The sequence below is a fragment of the Spinacia oleracea genome, chromosome 2 (genome assembly GCF_020520425.1).
Source record: "Spinacia oleracea cultivar Varoflay chromosome 2, BTI_SOV_V1, whole genome shotgun sequence".
Lineage (NCBI taxonomy): Eukaryota > Viridiplantae > Streptophyta > Magnoliopsida > Caryophyllales > Amaranthaceae > Spinacia > Spinacia oleracea.
Window position 1 is genome coordinate 77,095,114 of NC_079488.1, and position 27,575 is coordinate 77,122,688.

The window sequence follows — 27,575 nt, forward strand, 5'->3', positions numbered from 1 at the left end:
GTAGCGAAAATATAAGTTTAGCCTTGATTATTTTGCTAAAAGTAAGAGGGCCTGTTTAATTGATTGTCTATTTTACATATTCAGTAAATGTGACAAGAAAGCTCAACATGTACAAGTTATCCTCAACAGTTACATTTCAGTCTAGCCCTAAGCTGACATGCCTGCATGTATCTTTCATTTTTTAGGCTTTCGTAGCAGAGCAGGGTGGGTGAACATCATCTTGTGTGACTCCGCATAGTGAGCGAAGAACACCTTTTCATCCTGACAATTTAATACGGAGTAGACAACTACTCTTTGGTCAGTTCGTTACTTGACAAACAAATTAAATGTTTGATAATTAAGTAGTTTATTCAAAGATTGTTAGTATTCACTTTTCCCTTTAATTAAGCACTATTAGTGGTTTTCTATTTTTTCAGTAGCAGTGTGTTTTGTACGTGGGATATTTCTTGCCCACTTTCGTTCCCTTTATCTTAAGAGCATTGCATCAAGAAAGAAGTAACCTAAGCTTGTGCAAATTTTCAGTGCTAATAGCCAAATATTGTAATATGAATTGACACACAACAACGCAAATTCGATGGAATCCCTTTTTCACAACATTTTACTATCAACACAAGCAACACTCAGCTTCATAATTAGTTCTATTTGACTTATCAAGTTACATCCAGCCAGATGTTCTTAAGGCCTCATGAAATTAATGTCTTACAAAATAATCAACATCTTAACTATCCACATTCTTCAATCACCGTGTGGAACTTCTCCAAAGATTCACATACAAAACTGACAAGTTACTCTTGGAAAACAAAGGAAGAAATAGTGAACATATGAGTATATATCCTAGCTTGTAATAGCACCCAACACACCCACAATAGGATGAGCCATCCACCTCAATGACAAAAGGGTACACCATTCGATTACAATCAGAAACTCTTGATGTTGTTGATTTCTAGCTACTTGGGAAACTACTACAAGTCTACAGATCAAGCATGCACCTTTGCAACCTAATCATGTGAATTGCTAAAAACTAATTGAACAACAACCAAAAAAAATCAAAAAAAAATATAAATTGAACAAAACCCTAATCCGAAAACGGAAATACAGCTGGGAAGATAATTACTTACTGGTTGTGGCGAGGAGAGTAACGGCCGAGCAAGCACCGGAACAAGGACGCGACGGGGGGACGCTGAACCCCTGGCCGACCAAGCTGACCGAGTTTTCAGCGACTGAAACGTCACCCACCAGAGAGGACAGCGACGGGGGAGATGAGGCGAGAACAGACACCACCGGAGAGGACATCGACGCAGAGCCGAGCAAGGGCGGAATTCGACGGCGACGCAGGGCCGAACAAGGGCTGCAGTTCGACGGCTTGTTCTAAAAAATATGGAGATGTTTGGAGAGTTGGAGTTGAGCGGGGAAATGAGTTCTAAAATTTTGAGATATTTTGGAGTATTTTGAATTGCAGGGTATTTTGAAACACGGAGCCCGCAACAAATTTTGAGAAATGGGCTAACTTGTTTTGAAACACGGATCAGGACCTGTTGCAGGGTACAATAGCATGTACGCTGCAACAGAGTATGATTTTTGCTGCGGGCTTTAATTTTGTACGCTGCAATAAACTATTTCGCAGCGAACAATAAAAATGTACGCTGCGAAAACCCTTTAAAGGGTTTGACCCGCGTTGACCGACTGGTTGTTGAAGCGTATTAATACTTGTACGCTGCAACTAGGGGGTTGCAACAGGGGTTTTTTCTACTAGTGACATGTTAACATGAAGTCTAAAACAACTATATCTTTATGTTACCTTTTATTTTTTATGGAATATATTGGAATAAAAAATAGCAATTAAAATATTAGGAGAACAATGAATTAAACATGATATATATCATAAGTCTCATACCCATCAACTACAGAAATGCCATGTATATATCTTATTAATTTGAAGCACGTAGTTCCATTAGAAAATAAATTAAACGAATTGTAAGATGATCTAACTGAAAAATTATTTGGCATGATAAATGACATAACGTACATGTGTAATTGATGAACTCAATGAATCTTTTCACTTTTATGGACTAAATGCATTTTGGTCAAATATTGAGTTGAAAAATAATCTCGAATTTTAATTATTCAAAGTAGCAAGCGGGGCATCGCCCGGACCACACACTAATCTATTACTGTATACTAAAAGAGACACCAGGAATGACACGTGTCACTTCCTGGTGAAAATATTTCCCGCCAAAAACTCTTTCCTAAAAAGACATATTTATTTTATTCTTTTTTTATTTTCTCTCCTTTTGTATAAATGTTTATATATGGGAAAAAAATATAGGATTATGGAATATGCCATTATTAAAATTTTGGTAAAATTTTAGTCAAACTGTCATATCAATAATAGAAAATATTTTTACTCGATATATTGGTCAAATTAGCATATTAAATATATCAAATATTTTAGTCAGATCATCATATTAAACATATAAAATATATAATACGTAGTAATTTAAAATATGATAAAATGAGTACATTCGAGATTATTAATTATGCAATAGATTTAAGGGATAAATAATTCAATTAAAAACTTTATAAAAAAGATGATCAAATAATAATTTTTAAATAGCCGTGCGTGCACAAGACCTAATCTAGTTATGAATAAAAATGGGTGAAATAAGGTTTCAGTTCCAGTGTGATATCATCAAACAACCAATCAAGCAAGATCAAAGAGAATTTTTTTGGGGACGGGTTATCACTATACAAGTTACAACTTTAAACTTACATAAAAAAAAAATGGAAAATTTTGCATGCATGGTCAGATTCCGGCCGGCCAAATTGTTAAAATCGATCCAGTAGCTACTTAAGATTTTAATACTCCGTATAAAATGGATTTTCATATTCCTTTTTGAAGGTAAAATGAATTCACTAGTAAAATAGTCTATCATATGGCATCTAATTCGGAAAAAACCACGATCGTTGTGGATGAGATCTAACAATGATGAATATTTTCACTTTCAATCTGTTGTAGTTTTGAGATTGAATTACATGTACTTTTCTATTAATAAAATAAGAAAATTTGTTAAATGCATAGAATAGAAAATGTTAAAGGTCGCAACACGCGACCTTTAAGCCGTGTCGCAATGATGACATGACATGCTTATGTGTCATGCTTTAAATTAATTGGAAAATAAAATATTTAACTTATATAACCTATCATACATGTTACAAAAAAGGTAGGTGTAACACCCCGACAATTCTCTCTTTTCTAAAATAACCTTTTAATATAAACGTAGAGAATTATCAAGGCATTATCGCCCGTGTGAAAACGTAACGGCTTATTCAGAATTTTGCAGCGGAAAACATAAACTAACTTTAGGTTTATAAATAATCGATTACAGGTTTAGTCCCAAAAATCAACCAACAAAAATAAGGAAATATAAATAGTATGACAAGTTTAAAGTCCAATTAAGCAAACCCAAGTCAACTTAGCAAATCAAAACTAAATACAAGCTCTCTATTCCCGATCCCAATGATGCAACATCTTCAAACCTGCAGATGGACAATGCTTATTGATCCTTAGAGACTGCTCACCAAAGATTGGGTCATCACAGGATCAATAAGGCATAGCCATGATCAACATGCACAAGCAAAAGCACGTAATCAGCAAAGCTGAGTACTACATACTAAATCAATAATAATCCTAACATGATTCTATTAAACGAGCAACCCTAACATGATACTAATGAACACAAACAAGGGTAGATAAAACATGATAGTTTGACGACCATACTTGACCAGACTAGACTAGGCTAGACTTTTAGCAATAATATTATTTTAGTTAAAATAGACAATGGACCGAGTTGACCATCCAGAAGTCTTCACTAAGGAAGACGAGGTACGGGCGCGACTCCGTAACCTCAATGACCTGCGATATCGAGGAACGTTTAAATAAAAATAGGACACGGTGATCAATCCGGTCCCAGAAAAGGCCATGGGCTACCACCATGAACCCCAACTCCTGTTTGTCCGTCACTTCAGACGTGCACAGTCTAAAGCTATTGCTATTCAGTTTCACTTTACATGATTTACAAATTGAGATTCCGTTATGACTCAACCATTACATAAGACAGACAATTCACCTTTGTTCACAACTGTTTTTATCTTGGAATTAAGTAAGTGATCATAAAAGCATAAATCAAGACTCATTCCAACTTAACCAACCTTTCCTTTAACCATGAGCAACCCTGTATATGGGCATAGAGTTTCAACTTACTAAACAAGGTCCTCCGCCCTTATAAAGTAGTGAAAAGATAGAAAGGGAACAACAACCAATCGATCCAACCCAATCATATAGAATAATCTAGTGTTCCCAACCAACATGTTTGTATCAAACATCCATACTAACATGTTACAGTTCTTATAGTGCAAAATAAGTTCAATAAGTTTGTCCAACAGTATTAAACATGCACATTCCATATAACCAAGTTTGTCTATAATATCAACATCACCAAGTTCAACAATAATATCAACATGATTTCAACAATTAGCACACATTCCAAGAACGCAGGTACGTACGTACCTTGTGTAAACAAACTGCAAGACCACTTTAATAATTCAAAAGTCGCCTACGGAGAATTCTCCACCTAACAACAACCAATATAGACTCATATCAATTCATATTGAATTTTCAACAACATTAGGGAGCTTCAAACCCTTCCTAAACATAATTAGAACATTTTTCAATATCGAAACTTGAATATTTGGTTTCCTAGCATCATAATTATTATATTAATTATTGAAATTCGTTGAAAACTCTTTGCAAATATCATACTTAAATTTTCAGCAATATAACTTATTTAAAAACATTGCCAAGGCCAATCTACGTTCTTAGAACATCGAAACAATAAATTCAATAATCCACAATCATCCTGTCATGATTTAAAACTTAAAATTCATGCTTTTAATAATAAAAATCATTATTTCAATGCATTTATATAATCTGAAAATTAAATTTATTATTTAAACATAATATATAAATCTGAAAATTCTAATTAAAACATAAAAATGTATAATTTAAATTCAAGAACATAATTTGAATTATTAAAACTTAATTAAATTCGTTAATTAACTTAGGTTTAGAGAACAACCGAAATCAAGGAGGAGAGGAGAAGATTGGGCAGCGGCGTATGGTGCGGCGGCGACGGATGGCTGGTTGACGAAGGTGGTGTTGCGCGGCGGCGAGGAGGCTCGCGAAGAGCTGCACTGTTGCTTGCGAAAGGAGAAGGTTAAGGCTGGCTAGCGGCGCAATAAAAATGCACGGTGGCAGCGACGGTGCGGCGAGGCTGGTTGCGCGGTGCAAGTGGTGAGCGCTGGTGGTGGCTGAGCAAGAAGAGCAAAGGCAAGAAAAATAACAGATCCATTTATTAAGGAGAGAGGAACGAAAGAGATAAAGAAAGAATGAAGGAGTTACCGGTGGTAAAGGAGAGCGAGGAGAGGGACGACGATGGAGAAGCAGGCGGCGGTCAGGCGAGGTGGTTGACGGCGGCCTGAAGCAAGGAGAGGGGCAGCAACGCACTTCACGTGGAACTAAAGCAAAGAAAGGGTTTTGGTTTTGGTTTTACGTGAAATAGAAAAGAGGAAGGAGGATTATTTTGGGTTTATTGATTTGGGCTTTACCCATTTGGGCCTAGAATTAGGATTTGGGTTTTAGTGTTTGAGTCAAACCGAATAGGATTGTTTTCTAAATTCAATCGTGTTTTCGTAATTCGATTTCTTTTCAACGTAAAATTATAAAATTACTTTTGATTTCATAAATCGTTAAAAATATTTAAAATGTAATAAAACAAATATACGTTAATTATATATTTATTAATAAAACTCGTAAATTCTATTTTAAATATAATTAACTATACATTAAAATATATTAATAAAATTTATAAAATTACGGGGGATTACAATCTACCCCTCTTAAAAGAAGTTTCGTCCCGAAACTTGACACGAAAATTCACATATCTTTCCAAACTTTTCAACTTATTCTTATTGTAGAAGTACTTTGTGCCACTCTTGTGCACTCTTTTTCCAACTAAAAGTTACTTGTAATACTCAAGAATACATTTTCTTATGCGGAGAATCTATTTACTTGCATCAACATGTATAAGTTGCTAAAAATTAGCATAAAATGCATAAAAATACCATAGAAATAGGTCAAAAGCGCGAATTTCTATCGCATTCTACCCCCCTTAAAGAAAACGAGTTACGCCCTCGTAACTCATCTCAGGGAATAACTTTGGATACTTCCACTTCATCGAATTATGTCCCCAATACAATATTTTCACTCAAATCATTCCAGCAATGGGCTTCTACACTTTTTCCACACAATGCCTCAACATGTGACATCGTAATGCTCGCATGGTAACTATCGATGCACGACAATTCAATCAAATCTAAATGATCTCCCAACTTCTCTTTAAAGTCAATAGTACATGCTCTCAACATATCTCCCATGGTTTGGTTAGTGCTCTCAAGCTGACCATCGGTTACAGGGTGGAAAGCAGTATCATTTTCAATGTTGTCCCCAAGCTTCAACTGGACCTTATTGCCAAAATTTCAGACTTTTGTGCTCGGTAAGGATCTTACATGTTGCCCTATAAAGGTAATGTCTCCGAATATTCGCATATAACACAATAACAGCTATCTTTAGGTCATGAGTAGGTTAATTAGCCTCGTAAGGTTTCAACTGACGTGACAACGAGTGCGGGGGTCAAATGCTCTTTTACAATCTGGAAAGCTTTTACACATTTCTCCCTTCACTCAAACTTTGATTCCTTTTTCATCAGATTGGTCATTGGTCTTGCTATCTTCGAAAAGTCTCTCGGAAACCTCCTATAATAGTCAAATAGGCCTAGGAAACTTCAAACATTAGACACGTTCTTTGGAGTAGGTCACTCACTCACAGCTTGAACCTTAGTAGGATCTACAGACACTCCTTCTGCGCCACTTTCCTTTTCTACTGAACCTCATTACGCCTTTCATGGATGTATAACTCTTGGGCTTCAATCCTAGTATTTCACCAATTCATATATTCCCTTCTTTTCAAGACAACAAATTTCTAACGATCCTGGACCACTCGAATCACCTCTTAATGTTACTCCCTTACGTAACGTAGTTTTCGATCAATATAGTCCTTCACTTTTCCACTGGTGTCACTTATACACACATGACTTCAAGATTTGTATACTTCATTTAAGAAAAAAAAAAAACTAGATTCTTTCTAAGCGTCTCCAAAGTAATCCTCAAGATTTCATTATGCTCTTTTTGCATTCTTGAATAAATCAGGATACCATCAGTAATATAATAACGAACTTAATTCGGAATTCGTGGGAAATCTCATTCATCAATTTCATATTTATGGCAGGTGCATTGGTTAACCCAAAAGACATTACTCTAAACCCATAATGACAATAACGAGTCCTAATGAGGTCTAGGCCCTTATCATCTATCCTCAATTGGTGGTACTTCAACACAAATCAGACTTTGAGAACACACTCGCCCAATTCAATTGATCAAATATGTCATCTATCCTAGGCAAAGGATACTCGTTCTTGATGGTGTTTAGCTCCCTAAAATCGATGCATGATTCCATACTCTTATCTTTCTCCTTAACAAACAACACAGGATCTCCCCACGGTGATGCACTAGGCCTAATATACCCCTTAACGAAACAAATCTTGCAATTGTGTCTTAATTTGCTCATTTCGAGAGGTGTCATTCTATATGGTGCTTTAGTTATAGGTGTCGTTCCAGGAACTAAGTTTATAGTGAACTCAAAGGCTCCAACAGGTAACATACTTGCAATTTCACTCGGAAACACATCAATGAATCCACTCACAATACATCCCTGATTTCCACTCCAACTTCTTTACCCACCTCTAACACACTGCAGAAAAACAGTTCACACTCCTTATTCATCAAGTCCTCACTTGCATTACAGAAATAACTAAAGTTCTTGGACTTCTCAAAACATCTACATGAGCTCAACCTTTCAATAGGGTTCCTTAAACTTACTTTCTGCATTTCACAGTCTACCTTAGCCTTGTACAAACTTAGCCAGTCCATCCCCAGAATTACATCCAGGTCCCTCAGATTAAACTTTTGTCAAACCAGAAGGGAAAACGCAATCTTTTATCTTCAAAGGCAAGTTCTTAAATAATCTTATACACCTTATGGTTACACCAGTAAGCCTAATAACGGGTAAATCAATCATTCAAAATCTACTAACTTCAGACTCTTAATAAGAGATGACGAAACAAAAGAATAAGCTTTCCCTGAATCAAATAACTTTCTAACTAGCACAGAGTTAATAGAATAGTAACAGAAACTAAGTCAACAGGTTGTTCAGCTTCATTTCGACTTATCACAGACAGTTTACCCGGGGCCTTGTTATGGTTGTTATTCTAATTAACATACTTATGGAGGTTTCCTTGGCTGTCTTGCGACCCTATAGGCTTCAAACTCTAATTTCTTGACTGGTTAAATCCCGACTTCACCTGGTTAGCACTCTCATTACCATTTTGTTCCTTTTTCCGTTTAGTAAAGCACTCATACTTCCTATGCCCCTTTTTCTAACAATAGTTACCGTTCATTAATTCTCCCTTACAATTCCTACCAGGATGGTTGTTATTGCACATCTTACAGTGATACACCTTCTCCGATTGGTTCCTATTGTTGTGCCCCTGTTTGTTCCTTCCTTGAAAGTTTCCATATCCATTCCCATTCCCATTTTCATTCATATTCCTCCTGAAATTCCCTTGGTTTTCCCCAGCATTACACATTTTTCTTTTCTCCCAAGAACAATATTTTTCTTGTCCCTTCTAGACTGCAAACCATAAATATGAGCAGCTTTCACATACACAATATCCAAAGATGTAAAGGTTTCCCCACCTAATCCTAATTGGATCTCCTCAGTCAAACCTTTCTTAAACCTCAGAGCCTTTAGCTCCTATGTGGCTACAACCTCAGGTGCAAACTACGACAGTGCTATAAATTTGCTATAGTAATCGGCAATGGTCATGCTCCCCATACTAAGGTTTACGAATTCCTAAACTTTTTGCTTTCTCATAAAAGGTAGGGTAAAACTTTCCCTTAAGGCAGTAACAATTGAATCCTAATTGAATATCTCAGCAGTGCTAAGACTAACTCTATTCTCTTTCCACCATAAATCAGCTTCGTCTTTCAAATACATGACAACTTGACCCACTCTCATATTCTAAGGACAGTTCACAGCCTCAAACAATTTCTCAAACTCTCTAACCTAGTTCTCTAAAAAGTAAGATCAGTTTCCCCCTTAAAGTATGGTGACTTAACTTTGGCTAGTCTCTCAAACATGTCCTCAGCAAAATCGGGACGCTCAGTTCTCTCTTGGGTCAGCTTTTCCGCCAAGAGGCGAATAGCAGCAACTAAGTCATTATTGTTGGTCATTCTATAACACGACATGAAATTAATACATTCTACTCTAGGTTCGAACTATAACGCATATGTATTCTCTAAGGAAAAGATTTGATCATAGAGATCACATCAATAAACAATTATCCAGGAAAGTACACAATCATTAGAGTAATCATCACTTATCCAGGAAAAATATTCACCTAAGGCATAACATTTTGAATCATATCGGTCATAAGGGTCTAGATTTCCCCTCATTTCCTTTATGCACTCAAATCACTTATTATTCTTGTGGCAATTCAATTGTTCCACAATTCACATTGAGTATGCAAACAATAAAAGAATTAATCTCTTGCGTGCTACTTAGAGCTTGGAGTATTATGAAATTCTCAAAATGAAAATAATACTTGAACTTTTATTGCTAATTCTATAAAGGTTTATTACATCCTTGAAAAGAATAAATAACAAACCAAACTCCTATTGCTTTAACTTTAAACTGTTGTAGCTTTGCTACTTATTCTCCAAAACATTTAAGAACAACCTAACTATTACAACTTTAAATGTTTAAAGCATCTTGTCTATCTGTTCTTTCCTTGGAAATTTGTGAAGTGAAATCTAGATCCTCAGTATTCGTCGATTTTCTCGAAGGATCCTATGTTGGTGTACTTGGAAAGAAGCATTTTATTCATGAAACAAACAACTTAAGATCTTACTAACGATTTCCCAACCAAAGCATAATCAGAATTTAATAAAACAATAAGTTTGGTGGAATCAAACAATTTCTATGCACATTTACATGCAACACTTAAACATTTAACACATGCACATAGCAATTAACTTCTTATGTTAGCAATTAACTACTAATGCACATATAATTCTATCCTATATGCCCTTTCCTATATTACCCATCTCTCATAATAAATCATAATAGGTCAAACATTGAAGAATTTAAAGAATAAAACAAGAACGATTAGTAAGAAAAAGTTTATTAAACGAATTAATAATAAACGAATAAATAAAATAAAGAATTTTTTTTTTTTTTTTTTTTTTTTTTTTTTTTTTTTAAAACGAATAATTAATAAGAAATTTTTATTAAACGAATAAATAATAAACGAATACATATTTATTAAGCGAATAAATATTAAACGAATAAATATATTTAAGGAATAAGATTTTTTTTTTTTATTTTATTTTTTTCGAATATATTTAATTTAATTTCGAAAATAAAGAAAAACGTACTTAATTCACATAAACAAAAAGTTTCGAATAAATAAGTTAATTCCGAACTTAAATAAGAAATATTATATACTTTCAAACAAGATAAAAGGAAATCGGCCCCCCAAAAAAAAGTACCAATTTTTGAACACTATAATACGTAGAAGCTCGATTTTTAAGAAATTTATTTTAAATAACTAGATAGTTAGGCGCCTAAAAATTTATTAAAGTAAAACCTTAGCTTCTAGATACCACTTTGTAACACCCCGACAATTCTCTCTTTTCTAAAATAACCTTTTAATATAAACGTAGAGAATTATCAAGGCATTATCGCCCGTGTGAAAACGTAACGGCTTATTCAGAATTTTGCAGCGGAAAACATAAACTAACTTTAGGTTTATAAATAATCGATTACAGGTTTAGTCCCAAAAATCAACCAACAAAAATAAGGAAATATAAATAGTATGACAAGTTTAAAGTCCAATTAAGCAAACCCAAGTCAACTTAGCAAATCAAAACTAAATACAAGCTCTCTATTCCCGATCCCAATGATGCAACATCTTCAAACCTGCAGATGGACAATGCTTATTGATCCTTAGAGACTGCTCACCAAAGATTGGGTCATCACAGGATCAATAAGGCATAGCCATGATCAACATGCACAAGCAAAAGCACGTAATCAGCAAAGCTGAGTACTACATACTAAATCAATAATAATCCTAACATGATTCTATTAAACGAGCAACCCTAACATGATACTAATGAACACAAACAAGGGTAGATAAAACATGATAGTTTGACGACCATACTTGACCAGACTAGACTAGGCTAGACTTTTAGCAATAATATTATTTTAGTTGAAATAGACAATGGACCGAGTTGACCATCCAGAAGTCTTCACTAAGGAAGACGAGGTACGGGCGCGACTCCGTAACCTCAGTGACCTGCGATATCGAGGAACGTTTAAATAAAAATAGGACACGGTGATCAATCCGGTCCCAGAAAAGGCCATGGGCTACCACCATGAACCCCAACTCCTGTTTGTCCGTCACTTCAGACGTGCACAGTCTAAAGCTATTGCTATTCAGTTTCACTTTACATGATTTACAAATTGAGATTCCGTTATGACTCAACCATTACATAAGACAGACAATTCACCTTTGTTCACAACTGTTTTTATCTTGGAATTAAGTAAGTGATCATAAAAGCATAAATCAAGACTCATTCCAACTTAACCAACCTTTCCTTTAACCATGAGCAACCCTGTATATGGGCATAGAGTTTCAACTTACTAAACAAGGTCCTCCGCCCTTATAAAGTAGTGAAAAGATAGAAAGGGAACAACAACCAATCGATCCAACCCAATCATATAGAATAATCTAGTGTTCCCAACCAACATGTTTGTATCAAACATCCATACTAACATGTTACAGTTCTTATAGTGCAAAATAAGTTCAATAAGTTTGTCCAACAGTATTAAACATGCACATTCCATATAACCAAGTTTGTCTATAATATCAACATCACCAAGTTCAACAATAATATCAACATGATTTCAACAATTAGCACACATTCCAAGCACGCAGGTATGTACGTACCTTGTGTAAACAAACTGCAAGACCACTTTAATAATTCAAAAGTCGCCTACGGAGAATTCTCCACCTAACAACAACCAATATAGACTCATATCAATTCATATTGAATTTTCAACAACATTAGGGAGCTTCAAACCCTTCCTAAACATAATTAGAACATTTTTCAATATCGAAACTTGAATATTTGGTTTCCTAGCATCATAATTATTATATTAATTATTGAAATTCGTTGAAAACTCTTTGCAAATATCATACTTAAATTTTCAGCAATATAACTTATTTAAAAACATTGCCAAGGCCAATCTACATTCTTAGAACATCGAAACAATAAATTCAATAATCCACAATCATCCTGTCATGATTTAAAACTTAAAATTCATGCTTTTAATAATAAAAATCATTATTTCAATGCATTTATATACTCTGAAAATTAAATTTATTATTTAAACATAATATATAAATCTGAAAATTCTAATTAAAACATAAAAATGTATAATTTAAATTCAAGAACATAATTTGAATTATTAAAACTTAATTAAATTCGTTAATTAACTTAGGTTTAGAGAACAACCGAAATCAAGGAGGAGAGGAGAAGATTGGGCAGCGGCGTATGGTGCGGCGGCGACGGATGGCTGGTTGACGAAGGTGGTGTTGCGCGGCGGCGAGGAGGCTCGCGAAGAGCTGCACTGTTGCTTGCGAAAGGAGAAGGTTAAGGCTGGCTAGCGGCGCAATAAAAATGCACGGTGGCAGCGACGGTGCGGCGAGGCTGGTTGCGCGGTGCAAGTGGTGAGCGCTGGTGGTGGCTGAGCAAGAAGAGCAAAGGCAAGAAAAATAACAGATCCATTTATTAAGGAGAGAGGAACGAAAGAGATAAAGAAAGAATGAAGGAGTTACCGGTGGTAAAGGAGAGCGAGGAGAGGGACGACGATGGAGAAGCAGGCGGCGGTCAGGCGAGGTGGTTGACGGCGGCCTGAAGCAAGGAGAGGGGCAGCAACGCACTTCACGTGGAACTAAAGCAAAGAAAGGGTTTTGGTTTTGGTTTTACGTGAAATAGAAAAGAGGAAGGAGGATTATTTTGGGTTTATTGATTTGGGCTTTACCCATTTGGGCCTAGAATTAGGATTTGGGTTTTAGTGTTTGAGTCAAACCGAATAGGATTGTTTTCTAAATTCAATCGTGTTTTCGTAATTCGATTTCTTTTCAACGTAAAATTATAAAATTACTTTTGATTTCATAAATCGTTAAAAATATTTAAAATGTAATAAAACAAATATACGTTAATTATATATTTATTAATAAAACTCGTAAATTCTATTTTAAATATAATTAACTATACATTAAAATATATTAATAAAATTTATAAAATTACGGGGGATTACAGTAGGAATATATTAATATTCTGATTACGCATAGTCTACGTGGCGCCTATATGAACCAATTAAACTTCGACACGTAAGATTGCGACAATTAAATATTGTCGCAACTTGCGATCTTTATAGCAGAACCTAAAGAAAAAAAGTCCCTCTCGCTAGGGTTTAAAGCCGCCAAGTCCCTAGGGTTCAGAAACCAAGTGCAGTACAGTTTTTCAGTCTGATTTTCGACCTTTTTGTTGGTTCGAGTGCCCGATTTCAATCATGGCGGATAGTTTATTGAATGATTGGGAAAAACTAAAGTTAACTGAGGAAGAAAATGTGGTGTTTGGAGGTAACTACGAGGATGTGCATGACGAAGGTTACAAAGAACAGATTTCCTTAACGCTCGTGGGGAAATTGCTTACTGGTAGACCCTTTAATATGGAGGCAATGCAAAGAACCCTAAAATCAATCTGGAGGTTACGAGAGGATGTCACAATACGCATGGTGGAAACAAACCTCTTTGTATTTCAGTTTTTTTGTGCTTCGGATAAAGATCGAGTAATGGGAGGTAGACCTTGGACTTTTGACAACCAAGTTTTGCTAATGAAGGAGGTAGGCGGTGATGAACAGCCGTCGGAAGTAGTCTTTGACAAGTCCCCTTTCTGGATTCGACTCTTGGACGTGCCTTTCGGGAGGAGGAATGCTTCCTTTGCTTATGATGTAGGGGAAGACCTGGGTGGATTCTTAGATTTTGATGATTCAGACCCACTTGGCTGGAAGGAGTTCATGAGAGTTAAGGTACTGCTCGACATCGATAAACCTTTGCGCAGGGGAATGAAGATTGCAACAGGTTACAATAAAGAGAAGTGGGTAGGGTTCAAATACGAAAGAGTTGGTGATTTATGCTTCTTTTGTGGGCGGATGGGTCACACGGATCGTGATTGCTTGTTCATTGAGGCGCGGCAAGATCCAAGCAAGCCTATAGTGTACAGCTATGGCCCGTGGTTAGTCGCGTCGCCGCATAAAAGACCGAAGTTTACAGTTTCAAACAGGGACAAAGAGAGGAGGTGGGTGAACAGTTTGAGGGGTTCGTCATCCTTCAGGGCTCCAGGGTACAATGACGCCAATGCAGTTCGGCTTGGTCCACCAGGGGCAGCGAGAAAACTGATCTTTTCCCCACCCAAACCTTCATCCCAGTCCCCACCACCTGGTTTCGAGAAAGTGCAAAGGGTGCAACCCTTACTAGCATCAGTGGTGCCTGAAGATGTGATTGATGCTGGATATGTGATCCCTAAAGAGGTAGTGGAGTGTTGTACAAGTAAAGAAAAGAAGGTGGAAGGACCTGTAGAACCAATAAATGGGGTGCAAGTGCCCATCCCCCATGCAACAGGGGTACCGAGTCTGGTTACCAGTAAGGCCGTAGGAAGGAAATGGAAGAAACTGGAGAAAAGGGAAGATAGTCAGGAGGTGACTACGGCTGTGGTGTGTTCCCAAAAGAGGAGTATTTATTCCACTCGCATGGAAATAGAGGAGGAGGAGGAGGTGTCGTTTGGGAAGCGTCCTAGGACTGTCCCTGTGGCTTCTTCGCAAGCTCCTAGCCCGGCGGAGGTTGGCAATGGCCAACCCCGCCCATCCCAATGAGTACCTTATGTTGGAACTGTCGAGGAATGGGCAACCTGTTAGGTTATGATACATATGACAATTCATAAATCATGCGGAAAAACCATAAACCCAGGAAAACATATTATTTACACATAATCATTTAGCATAGATTAGATGCATACTCTTTGTTGCGTGCCTTCCCTAGCTGCGCCCGAACCGAACAAGAACAAGTCTTTAGGACTCCAAGTGTCGTCCCTCCGTAGATAGTCCACAGCACGTCCGGATCCGCCTTAAGATTGACCAACTAGAATCGCCCTTAAGGTACTATTATTTTCGGCACTTTATAGGCAAATGTGTGACTGAATTTTTTTCTCAAAAACTCACTTTGAATACTTTTAAACTTGTGTTATAAATTGTGAGCCCTAGCCTCATATTTATAGCGGTATGGAAAGGGAATCGAAATCCTATTCAGATACAAATTAATTAAACCTAGAATCCTACAAGAACTCTAATTTAATTAATTTATCAAATAGAATTAGGAATTTAATCATTAACCGAACTCTGCATGTTTTAGGAAACGTGCACGAACACAAACACTTGCACACACACGCACGGAAGCCACGATGGGCCCCATGCGTGCGCGCGAGCACCAGCCCACTCAGCGCCCGCGCGCCCGCGCGCGCTGCGCGCTGCGCGTGCTGTGCGCGCTGCGCGCTGCGTGCAGCCTGCTGGGCCTGGCCTTGCGCTGGGCCTGGCGTTGCTGTTTGTGCGGCGCGCTTGGCTTGCTGGGCGATGGCCTGGCTTCGTGCTGGGCCTCGTCCGGGAGGCCTCGTCCGATGCTTATTCGTACGATGCGCTTCCGATTAAATTTTCCGATTCCGGAATTTATTTCCGATACGAACAATATTTAATATTTCCGATTCCGGAATTAATTTCCGTTTCGAACAAATATTTAATATTTCCGTTTCCGGAATTATTTTCCGATTCCGGTAATATTTCCGATTCTGACAATATTTCCGTTTCCGGCAATATTTCCGATTCTGGCAATATTTCCATTTCCGATAATATTTTCCGACACGTACCATGTTTCCGTTTCCGGCAACATCTACGACTTGGATAATATTTATATTTCCGATACGATCCATATTTCCGTTTCCGGCAATATCATCGTTTCCGGAGTATTCATTCCTTGCCTGTGACGATCTTAGCTCCCACTGAAACCAAGATCCGTCGGTTCCGAATATTCATAGATGGAGTATTTAATGCTATTAAATTCTTGATCCGTTTACGTACTATTTGTGTGACCCTACGGGTTCAGTCAAGAGTAAGCTGTGGATTAATATCATTAATTCCACTTGAACTGAAGCGGCCTCTAGCTAGGCATTCAGCTCACTTGATCTCACTGAATTATTAACTTGTTAATTAATACTGAACCGCATTTATTAGACTTATCATAGAATGCATACTTGGACCAAGGGCATTATTTCTTTCAGTCTCCCACTTGTCCTTAGGGACAAGTGTGCATTTCCTAATTCCTTTGTCGCTCGATGCTTGCTCTTGAACATAAGGTAAGAGTTGTCATCCTTATTATGTCCAGAGGTGTCCCTCGGTTTCAGAGTTCAACTGATCAAATAAACAGATAATCATAGCCTATGATTCATCCGAGCACGGCCATGCATTTCACAGTTTCTAGCTCTCCGAGTGGCCTTGTACAACTTTTAAGCATCTCATCCCGATTTATGGGAGGACAATCCCAATCTTGCGATCTTGAGATTAGACTTCGTTTGATAGGTGATTACCTGAGCGTTGCCTTTATAGCCTCCTTTTACGGTGCGACGGTTGGTCAACGTCAAAGCAACCAGTTCTCAAACAAGTAATCTTCAAATCACTCAGGTATTGAGGATTTAGTGTCTAATAATTTAATGAAATTTACTTATGACAGACTTTCATCTCTTACAGTAAAGTTTCATAGGTCTCGTCCGATACTAGTCTTCCCAAAGTAAGTATCTATGCAAATGATTATGACATTGCCATGTCCACATAGTTCAAGAAACAGAACTACTAGTCATCTTGCATTCTAATCGTCTAACGTTTTCTATGCGTCCAATTTTATAGAAAACTCCGATTAGGGACCATTTTCAACCTTTGACATTCAAGTTCACTTGATAGACATTTCTTAGTCACAGGACTGGTCCTGACAGTCTATCTTGAATATATCGTCAAATTGAAGGGACTCATCATTTAATAAACCACAAATTAAATGGAAAAATGAATTCTTTTCATTTATTGTGAATGATTAACCAATAATGTTTTACAAAGACTTAAACTCTAAAATTTTAAAACATAAAACAGAGACATCAAAGCCATTCTCCAATATGCTTGATTCCCATAGCTGCAGTGTGCGAGTTGTGCTTCGCCTGCGGCAGAGGTTTAGTTAATGGATCTGATATGTTGTCATCAGTTCCAATTTTGCTTATCTCGACTTCTTTTCTTTCAACGAACTCTCGTAGAAGGTGAAATCTACGAAGTACATGCTTGACTCTCTAGTGGTGTCTAGGCTCTTTTGCCTGTGCAATAGCTCCGTTATTATCACAATACAGGGCTATTGGTCCTTTAATGGAGGGGACTACACCAAGTTCTCCTATGAACTTCCTTAGCCATATAGCTTCCTTTGCTGCTTCATGTGCAGCAATGTACTCCGCTTCAGTTGTAGAATCCGCAATGGTGCTTTGCTTAGCACTTTTCCAGCTTACTGCTCCTCCGTTGAGGCAGAAGACAAACCCAGACTGTGATCTGAAATCATCTTTGTTGGTTTGGAAACTTGCGTCCGTATAGCCTTTAACAATTAATTCATCATCTCCACCATAGACCAGGAAGTCATCTTTGTGCCTTTTCAGGTACTTCAGAATGTTCTTGGCAGCAGTCCAATGCGCCTCTCCTGGGTCTGACTGGTATCTGCTCGTAGCACTGAGTGCGTACGCAACATCCGGGCGTGTACATATCATAGCATACATTATTGAACCAATCAATGATGCATATGGAATCCCATTCATTCGTCTACGCTCATCAAGTGTTTTTAGGCACTGAGTCTTGCTTAGAGTCATTCCATGAGACATGGGTAGGTAGCCTCGCTTGGAGTCCGCCATCTTGAACCTATCAAGCACCTTATTGATATAAGTGCTTTGACTAAGTCCAATCATCTTTTTAGATCTATCTCTGTAAATCTTGATGCCCAATATGTACTGTGCTTCTCCTAGATCCTTCATCGAAAAACATTTCCCAAGCCAAATCTTGACAGAGTTCAACATAGGAATGTCATTTCCGATAAGCAATATGTCGTCGACATATAATACTAGGAAAGCAATTTTGCTCCCACTGACCTTCTTGTATACACAAGATTCGTCCGCATTCTTGATGAAACCAAAGTCACTGAATGCTTCATCAAAACGTATATTCCAGCTCCTGGATGCCTGCTTCAATCCGTAGATTGACTTCTTTAGCTTGCATACCTTTTTAGCATTCTTTGGATCCTCAAAACCTTCAGGCTGTGTCATAAACACAGTTTCTGTTAAAACGCCGTTTAAGAAAGCAGTTTTGACATCCATCTGCCATATTTCGTAATCGTAATATGCAGCGATTGCTAACATTATTCGAATAGACTTTAGCATTGCAACTGGTGAAAAGGTTTCATCGTAATCCACACCGTGGACTTGCCTGTAACCTTTTGCAACCAATCTAGCTTTGAAAACTTCAAGTTTCCCATCCTTGTCCTTTTTCAGTTTGAAAACCCATTTGCTTCCAATGGCTTGGTAGCCATCTGGCAAATCGACCAAATCCCATACTTGGTTTTCAGACATGGAGTCTAATTCAGACTGCATGGCTTCTTGCCATTGCTTGGAGCTAGGGCTCGTCATAGCTTGCTTGTAAGTCGCAGGTTCATCACTTTCAAGTAATAGAACGTCATAGCTCTCGTTCGTCAAAATACCTAAGTACCTTTCCGGTTGAGATCTATATCTTTGCGATCTACGCGGGGTAACATTTCTAGATTGACCATGATTCTCACCAGATTCTTCTAAAGATCTATGAGTTTCATCCTGAATGTCATCTTGAGCATTCTCTAGAGTTTTTTGTTCGACTCGAATTTCTTCGAGGTCTACTTTTCTCCCACTTGTCATTTTGGAAATGTGATCCTTCTCCAAAAAGACACCATCTCGAGCAACAAACACTTTGTTCTCAGATGTATTGTAGAAGTAATACCCCTTTGTTTCCTTTGGATAGCCCACAAGGATACATTTGTCAGATTTTGGATGAAGTTTGTCTGAAATTAATCGTTTGACGTATACTTCACATCCCCAAATCTTAAGAAAAGACACATTTGGAGGCTTTCCAAACCATAATTCGTATGGAGTCTTTTCGACAGCTTTAGACGGAGCTCTATTTATAGTGAGTGCAGCTGTATTTAGTGCATGTCCCCAAAATTCTAATGGAAGTTCGGCCTGACCCATCATTGACCTGACCATGTCTAGCAAGGTTCTGTTCCTCCGTTCTGACACACCGTTCCATTGTGGTGTTCCAGGAGGAGTCAATTCTGATAGAATTCCACATTCTTTCAGATGGTCATCAAATTCATAGCTCAGATATTCACCGCCTCTATCAGACCGCAGTGCCTTAATCTTCTTGCCTAATTGATTCTCTACTTCACTCTGAAATTCCTTGAATTTGTTAAAGGATTCAGACTTATGCTTCATTAGGTAGACATAACCATACCTACTGAAGTCATCAGTGAAAGTGATAAAGTAGCTGAAACCACCTCTAGCATTTGTACTCATTGGTCCACATACATCTGTATGGATTAAACCCAATAGTTCATTTGCTCTTTCTCCAACTTTAGAGAAAGGTTGCTTCGTCATTTTGCCAAGTAAACATGATTCGCATTTACCATAATCCTCTAAGTCAAATGGTTCTAGAATTCCTTCCCTTTGAAGTCTTTCTAAGCGTTTCAAGTTTATATGGCCTAATCGACAATGCCACAGATAGGTGAGATCTGAATCATCCTTTTTGGCCTTTTTGGTATTTATGTTATATACTTGTTTGTCGTGATCTAATAAATAAAGTCCATTGACTAATCTAGCAGATCCATAAAACATCTCTTTAAAATAAAACGAACAACTATTGTCTTTTATTATAAAGGAAAATCCCTTAGCATCTAAGCAAGAAACTGAAATGATGTTTTTAGTACGACTTGGAACATGGAAACATTCTTCCAGTTCCAAAACTAGCCCGGAGGGCAACGACAAATAATAAGTTCCTACAGCTAATGCAGCAATCCGTGCTCCATTTCCCACTCGTAGGTCGACTTCACCCTTGCTTAACTTTCTACTTCTTCTTAGTCCCTGTGGATTGGAACATAAGTGTGAGCCACAACCTGTATCTAATACCCAAGAAGTTGAATTAGCAAGTATACAGTCTATAACGAAAATACCTGAAGATGGAACGACTGTTCCGTTCTTCTGATCTTCCTTTAGCTTTGGACATTCTCTTTTGTAATGGCCTATTCCATCACAATAAAGACAGCTTGATGTGGACTTGTCCTGCTTTGATTTAGCATTGCCCTTGGACTTTCCACCTTTCTTGAATGGTCTCTTTCTAGCCTTGAGTAAATCTTTGGCTTCACAGTCCAGTACTATTTCAGCCTTTCTGACAAGGTGAATAAATTCTGCAACTGTTTCTTCTCTTGGTTCACTTAGGTATAGTTGCTTGAAGCGACCAAACCCACTGTGTAGTGAATTGAGCAAGACAGAGACTGCCATCCTTTCGCTTATTGGTGTTCCTAGTAGACTTAGGCGATCAAAATATGAACACATAAGATCCACATGGAACCTCAGTGGGACGCCTACCCTTTGTTTAGTGCGAAGGAGCTGAACATGTGTTTCTTGGACCTCCATCCTATAACACCTGTTGGGAGAACTAACCTTTAGACCAGACATTGATTCAATCAACTCATGGACGTTCAGGTCCCTGTCCTCCGTACTTCCACGACAGATATCCCTCAGATTCTTGATGAGCGTAAAAGGTTCATAGGCTACAAACCTTCTAGCCCAATCATCAGGGATATTGTTCAGCATGAGACTCATAACCTTTTTGAGATCCGCATCCCAGGCGTAAAATCTCTCAGGGGTCATGTCTCTGGCATAGTAGCTTGGCATGGGATGTGACAGTACATACTCAAGTCCATTGAGTTTGACTATTTCAACTAGCTTAGCTTCCCATTCAAGAAAATTTGTCAGGTTCAGCTTGACCATAAGCTCAGAACCCATGATGATGTTTTGATTGTTGTTTGCCATATTAAAAACTACAATTGAAAAGAATAAACAAATAAATAACCATTCACAGTTCCTCTTAATAAACTTAAATTCTAGCATACATGCATAATTCAATGTTTATTAAGCATTTTATTCAATTTATGTGTTCCGGCAGGTGTGAATAAAATGATTCCAAGATCCTAAAATCATTGAAGAACTAAGCACAGTTTGTCGACTTAATCCTAGAACATCTTAGGTAAGCAAAAGCCTTTTGCTAATAGTCTAGAAACTATTCTTGGTTGATAGGTACGTCTAAGAACTTATTAGGTAAACCTATCGAATTTGCCACGACATAAAAGGACTCCTTACTTATATCGTTGAGTTTCACCAAAACTAACATGTACTCACAATTATTTGTGTACCTTGCCCCTTTAGGACCAATAAGTAACACCTCGCTGAGCGAAAACTATTACTAGATTGATGTAAAGGATATCCAAGCAAGTGTATATTTTGGCATGGCACCTTTTAACTCAATTTTTAAGTTTGGAACTTAAGGCTCTTACTATGTTGGTTAGATTTTAAGTGAACTAAAATCCTTAATCATGCAACATAATCAAGCTTTTGATCTCATGCATTTTAAGACATATTTAAAGAAATAAATAACTTAAAACATGCATAAGATATTTGTGATCTAGTATGGCCCGACTTCATCTTGAAGCTTTGACTTCAAAGTCCGTCTTGAAAATCTCCGTGGGAGGCACCATTTTCCTCAAATAGGATAAGCTATAACTAATTACAACTATTTGATGGTTCGCAGACCATATTTGAATTGAAAAATAACTTTGGTACTTTAGACCAATTACATTCAAATTAATGGTACGCAGACCATATTTTCTATCCTATTTGGGCCATACTAGTCACTTCATAACCTGCAAAACAGTACATATACAATATATACCATTCACCCATTCATTATCATGAATGGCCCACATAGCTGGTTAGTAAAACACATTATGCATCACGTAAACATTTGCAGCAATTAATCAAGGGCACCAATAATCTACCAATTATTCAGTCCTTATTAATTCTAATCAAGTTGTTTTAACCTTAAGGATTTGTAGACCTAATCAAGAGTTTATGACTAAAAAGCGCTCCCACTTAAACCAATAAATTCATATGCTTTACCAATTTTAAACATAAAAATGTATTTCTAGTCTAACCGGAAACATACAAATTTAATTAAAATTTAAAGCTCATATAAATTTATAATTGAATCCAAAAAGTTTAATTTAATTTCAGTCGTATTTAAATTAATTCATGATTTTAATTTTAGTAAAATAATTAGAATAAATAACATTTATTATAATTATAATATTCAAAATTAAAATCCAAGAAAATAATTTAAATTATTAATTTTAAAATTAATTAAAATTACGTGAACTGAAATTTTCAAATTAAACATTCAAAACGATCTAATCGTAACGCAAACACCCTACGCGTTGCACGCCCATGGGCCGCACGCACACAGCCATTGCTGGCCATGTGCGCGCAGCCCATGCGCTCGTCGCATAGCTGCTGCATCCCTATCGCAAGCCTCCGCACGCATTGGTGCTCGCTGCGCGCGCCAGCGCTCATCGCACGCGGGCTATCGCTCGCAGTGCGCGCGCGACATCGCTCGCTGGGCGCGCGAGCCATCGCTCGTTGGGCGCGCGACATCGCTCGCTGGGCGAGCGACATCGCTCGCTGTGCGCGCGAGCAATGCTAGGCGCAGCGCTCGTGGCACGCGAGCTTGCGCTCGCTGCGCGCGAGGCTGCGCGCTCTTGTGCGAGGCAGCGCGCGTTGTGGCGCAGCTCGCTTGCTGCCCACACGCGACTGCCTTGGCTCGCCCTACGCCCATGCCCATTCGTTCATTGGTCGTGGCACACGACACAAGGCAGGGCTGCTGCCTTGTGCTCGTGCACTACGCCCTTGCTCATTGCATTCGTGCCGCATGGGCGACGAGCTCCCTTGCTCGTCGTCGCATGCCCGCATTATACAACACCCCTTAAGGGTAACACGAAGCGTCCATTGCTTCGTGCGTGCAAGTTATATGAACGAATCGCATAAAAATTTAAAATTTATATTTAAAATCAATGACAAATTAATAAATAATATTAATTTCATAATTTTAGGGCGAAAAAATCGAAAATTTATTATCCAATTGATTTCCGATTGTTATGGATTCAAGTCTAGGTCATAAAAATTTAAAATTTATCGTAAATTTACAATTTTTATGGTGGTTTTTAATCATAGGTTTCTAATTAAATTACAATTAATTATGAAAATCAAATTAATTCTAAATTATTCTAATTTTCAACAAATTAATCATAATTACAAATTAGATTGCATAATTAACAAGACTAGGCATTCAAACTTGTTAAACATATGCAGTAGGTCAATCAAAAATTCAAGATTTATCAACAAGAATCGCAAATATTTAATTTAACATCTTAAATTTACGAAATTTTGCATTCGAAAAACTAAAACCTTCGAAAAGTCATAGTTAGGCTTCGAATTTGAGAATTCTGGGTTCAAATACTATTTTTGTCAAAATTTTAGAATGCCTTTTACATGCGGAATTGACACAAAAATCACTCAATTCGGATGAGTAACGAAGAAACTGCCGAAAAACTGCGTACGTATAATTAAATAAACGCAATTTGCAATTAATTAACAATTACGAAAATTAATCACCCCTTTTAATTCTTGCAAATTTGTAATATTTAACCATGTTCATGCAATTTAGATTATGAAAATAATAAGGGGCTCGTGATACCACTGTTAGGTTATGATACATATGACAATTCATAAATCATGCGGAAAAACCATAAACCCAGGAAAACATATTATTTACACATAATCATTTAGCATAGATTAGATGCATACTCTTTGTTGCGTGCCTTCCCTAGCTGCGCCCGAACCGAACAAGAACAAGTCTTTAGGACTCCAAGTGTCGTCCCTCCGTAGATAGTCCACAGCACGTCCGGATCCGCCTTAAGATTGACCAACTAGAATCGCCCTTAAGGTACTATTATTTTCGGCACTTTATAGGCAAATGTGTGACTGGATTTTTTTCTCAAAATCTCACTTTGAATACTTTTAAACTTGTGTTATAAATTGTGAGCCCTAGCCTCATATTTATAGCGGTATGGAAAGGGAATCGAAATCCTATTCAGATACAAATTAATTAAACCTAGAATCCTACAAGAACTCTAATTTAATTAATTTATCAAATAGAATTAGGAATTTGATCATTAACCGAACTCTGCATGTTTTAGGAAACGTGCACGAACACAAACACTTGCACACACACGCACGGCAGCCACGATGGGCCCCATGCGTGCGCGCGAGCAGCAGCCCACTCAGCGCCCGCGCGCGCTGCGCGCTGCGCGCTGCGCGTGCTGTGCGCGCTGTGCGCGCTGCGCGCTGCGCGCAGCCTGCTGGGCCTGGCGTTGCTGTTTGTGCGGCGCGCTTGGCTTGCTGGGCGATGGCCTGGCTTCGTGCTGGGCCTCGTCCGGCAGGCCTCGTCCGATGCTTATTCGTACGATGCGCTTCCGATTAAATTTTCCGATTCCGGAATTTATTTCCGATACGAACAATATTTAATATTTCCGATTCCGGAATTAATTTCCGTTTCGAACAAATATTTAATATTTCCGTTTCCGGAATTATTTTCCGATTCCGGTAATATTTCCGATTCTGACAATATTTCCGTTTCCGGCAATATTTCCGATTCTGGCAATATTTCCATTTCCGATAATATTTTCCGACACGTACCATGTTTCCGTTTCCGGCAACATCTACGACTTGGATAATATTTATATTTCCGATACGATCCATATTTCCGTTTCCGGCAATATCATCGTTTCCGGAGTATTCATTCCTTGCCTGTGACGATCTTAGCTCCCACTGAAGCCAAGATCCGTCGGTTCCGAATATTCATAGATGGAGTATTTAATGCTATTAAATACTTGATCCGTTTACGTACTATTTGTGTGACCCTACGGGTTCAGTCAAGAGTAAGATGTGGATTAATATCATTAATTCCACTTGAACTGAAGCGGCCTCTAGCTAGGCATTCAGCTCACTTGATCTCACTGAATTATTAACTTGTTAATTAATACTGAACCGCATTTATTAGACTTATCATAGAATGCATACTTGGACCAAGGGCATTATTTCCTTCACAACCCTCGCTCAGTTAATGCTCTTAAAGGGTGGTGTGCCACCCTTGCCCCCGACATTCTGTTCTTGTCGGAAACAAAGATCAATAAAGTGGCAGCAGAGAATCTGAAGAGTCGACTGGGTTTCACAAGCTCAATTGGAGTAAGTAGCGTTGGTTTATCGGGAGGGTTGTGTGTGTACTGGAAGGAGGCCTCAATAACTTTCTCTTTGGTGTCTTTCTCACAGCATCATATAGCGGGCAATGTCGAGACTCGGAGTGGAAAAAAGTGGTTGTTCATAGGAATTTACGGCTGGGCTCAAACTGCCGAGAAGTGGAAGACTTGGGCTCTCATCCGTATCATATGTGAGCAGGTGATGTCCCCTATTTTAATTGGTGGAGACTTTAATGAAATTCTTTCTTATGATGAAAAAGAAGGGGGGGTAGACAGTGAAAGGCGGGCAGTGGTAGAGTTCAGAGAGATGATGGATGACTGTGAATTTCGAGACTTGGGCTTCGAGGGACAATGGTATACATGGGAACATGGCTTAACAGCAGAAAATAGAGTACGAGAGCGACTCGACCGATTCATCGGTAACCAGACTTGGCATTCCATGTTCGAAGAGGCGGGTGTACAACATCTCCTACGTTACAAATCGGACCACACACCCATTTTTCTCTATTTGGGTAACCACCGAAAGAAGAGGAAGAAAAAACGGCAGAAAAGCTACAAGTTTGAGACGGGCTGGTTGCTGGACCCAGGGTGTGAACAAGCGGTGCGGGAGGCATGGCAGGATTCTGAAGGAGGGACTATGGTGGAGAGATTTGGTAGGGTGGGTGAGGCTCTGACTGGATGGGGGAAAGGGAGATTTGATGATCTTAGTAAAAAGATTACTGGTGCAGAGAAGTTGCTCAAAGCAGCTCAGGAGCTTGCTATTTCGGACCAATCGGTGGCTGAGTGTTCCAAGTTAGAGAAAGTTTTGGACGAGCTCTATGAAAAGCAGGAGGCATACTGGTATATTAGATCGAGGTCAGCGGAGATAAAGGACGGGGATCGTAACACAAAGTACTTCCACCATAAAGCATCCCAAAGAAGGAGACGAAACACAATTAAGGGGCTTTTTTATGAGAGTGGGGTCTGGAAGACAGAGGAGGAAGACTTGGAAAGAATTGTGGAGACTTTTTATGAAAATCTTTTCTCCTCCAACAGTCCATCTAATGAAGCTTGTGATACGGTTTTGGAGGCAGTGGAGCAAGTCATCACTGAGGATGACAATAGGGAGCTGACGAGACCGTTTTTGAAGGAGGAAATATTTGCGGCCATATCCCAAATGCACCCCTGCAAAGCCCCAGGGCCGGACGGTATGCATGCTATCTTTTATCAGAAATTTTGGCATATCATTGGTGATGATATTACGAGCTATGTTTGTAGTATCTTGCATGGTCTGAGGTCTCCAGGCTCTATCAATAACACTAATATTGCCTTGATCCCTAAAGTGGTGTCTCCCACCTCGATGTCGGAATTTAGACCAATTGCGCTATGTAACGTTTTGTACAAGATTGTCTCCAAGGCTATGGTCATGAGGATGAAGTCAATTCTTCCGGGTGTCATCTCTGAAAATCAAAGTGCCTTTGTCCCCGGGCGGTTAATTACAGACAATGCTCTAATAGCTTTGGAGGTTTTTCACTCCATGAAGAAGAGAAGTACAGGGAAGAAAGGCTCGGTTGCCCTAAAACTAGACATGAGTAAGGCCTACGACAGGGTGGAGTGGCACTTTCTGCGGAGGTTATTGATTCGAATGGGGTTTGATATGCAATGGGTCAGAATTGTTATGGATTGTGTGTCTTCTGTCACTTACTCCTTCATTGTTAACGG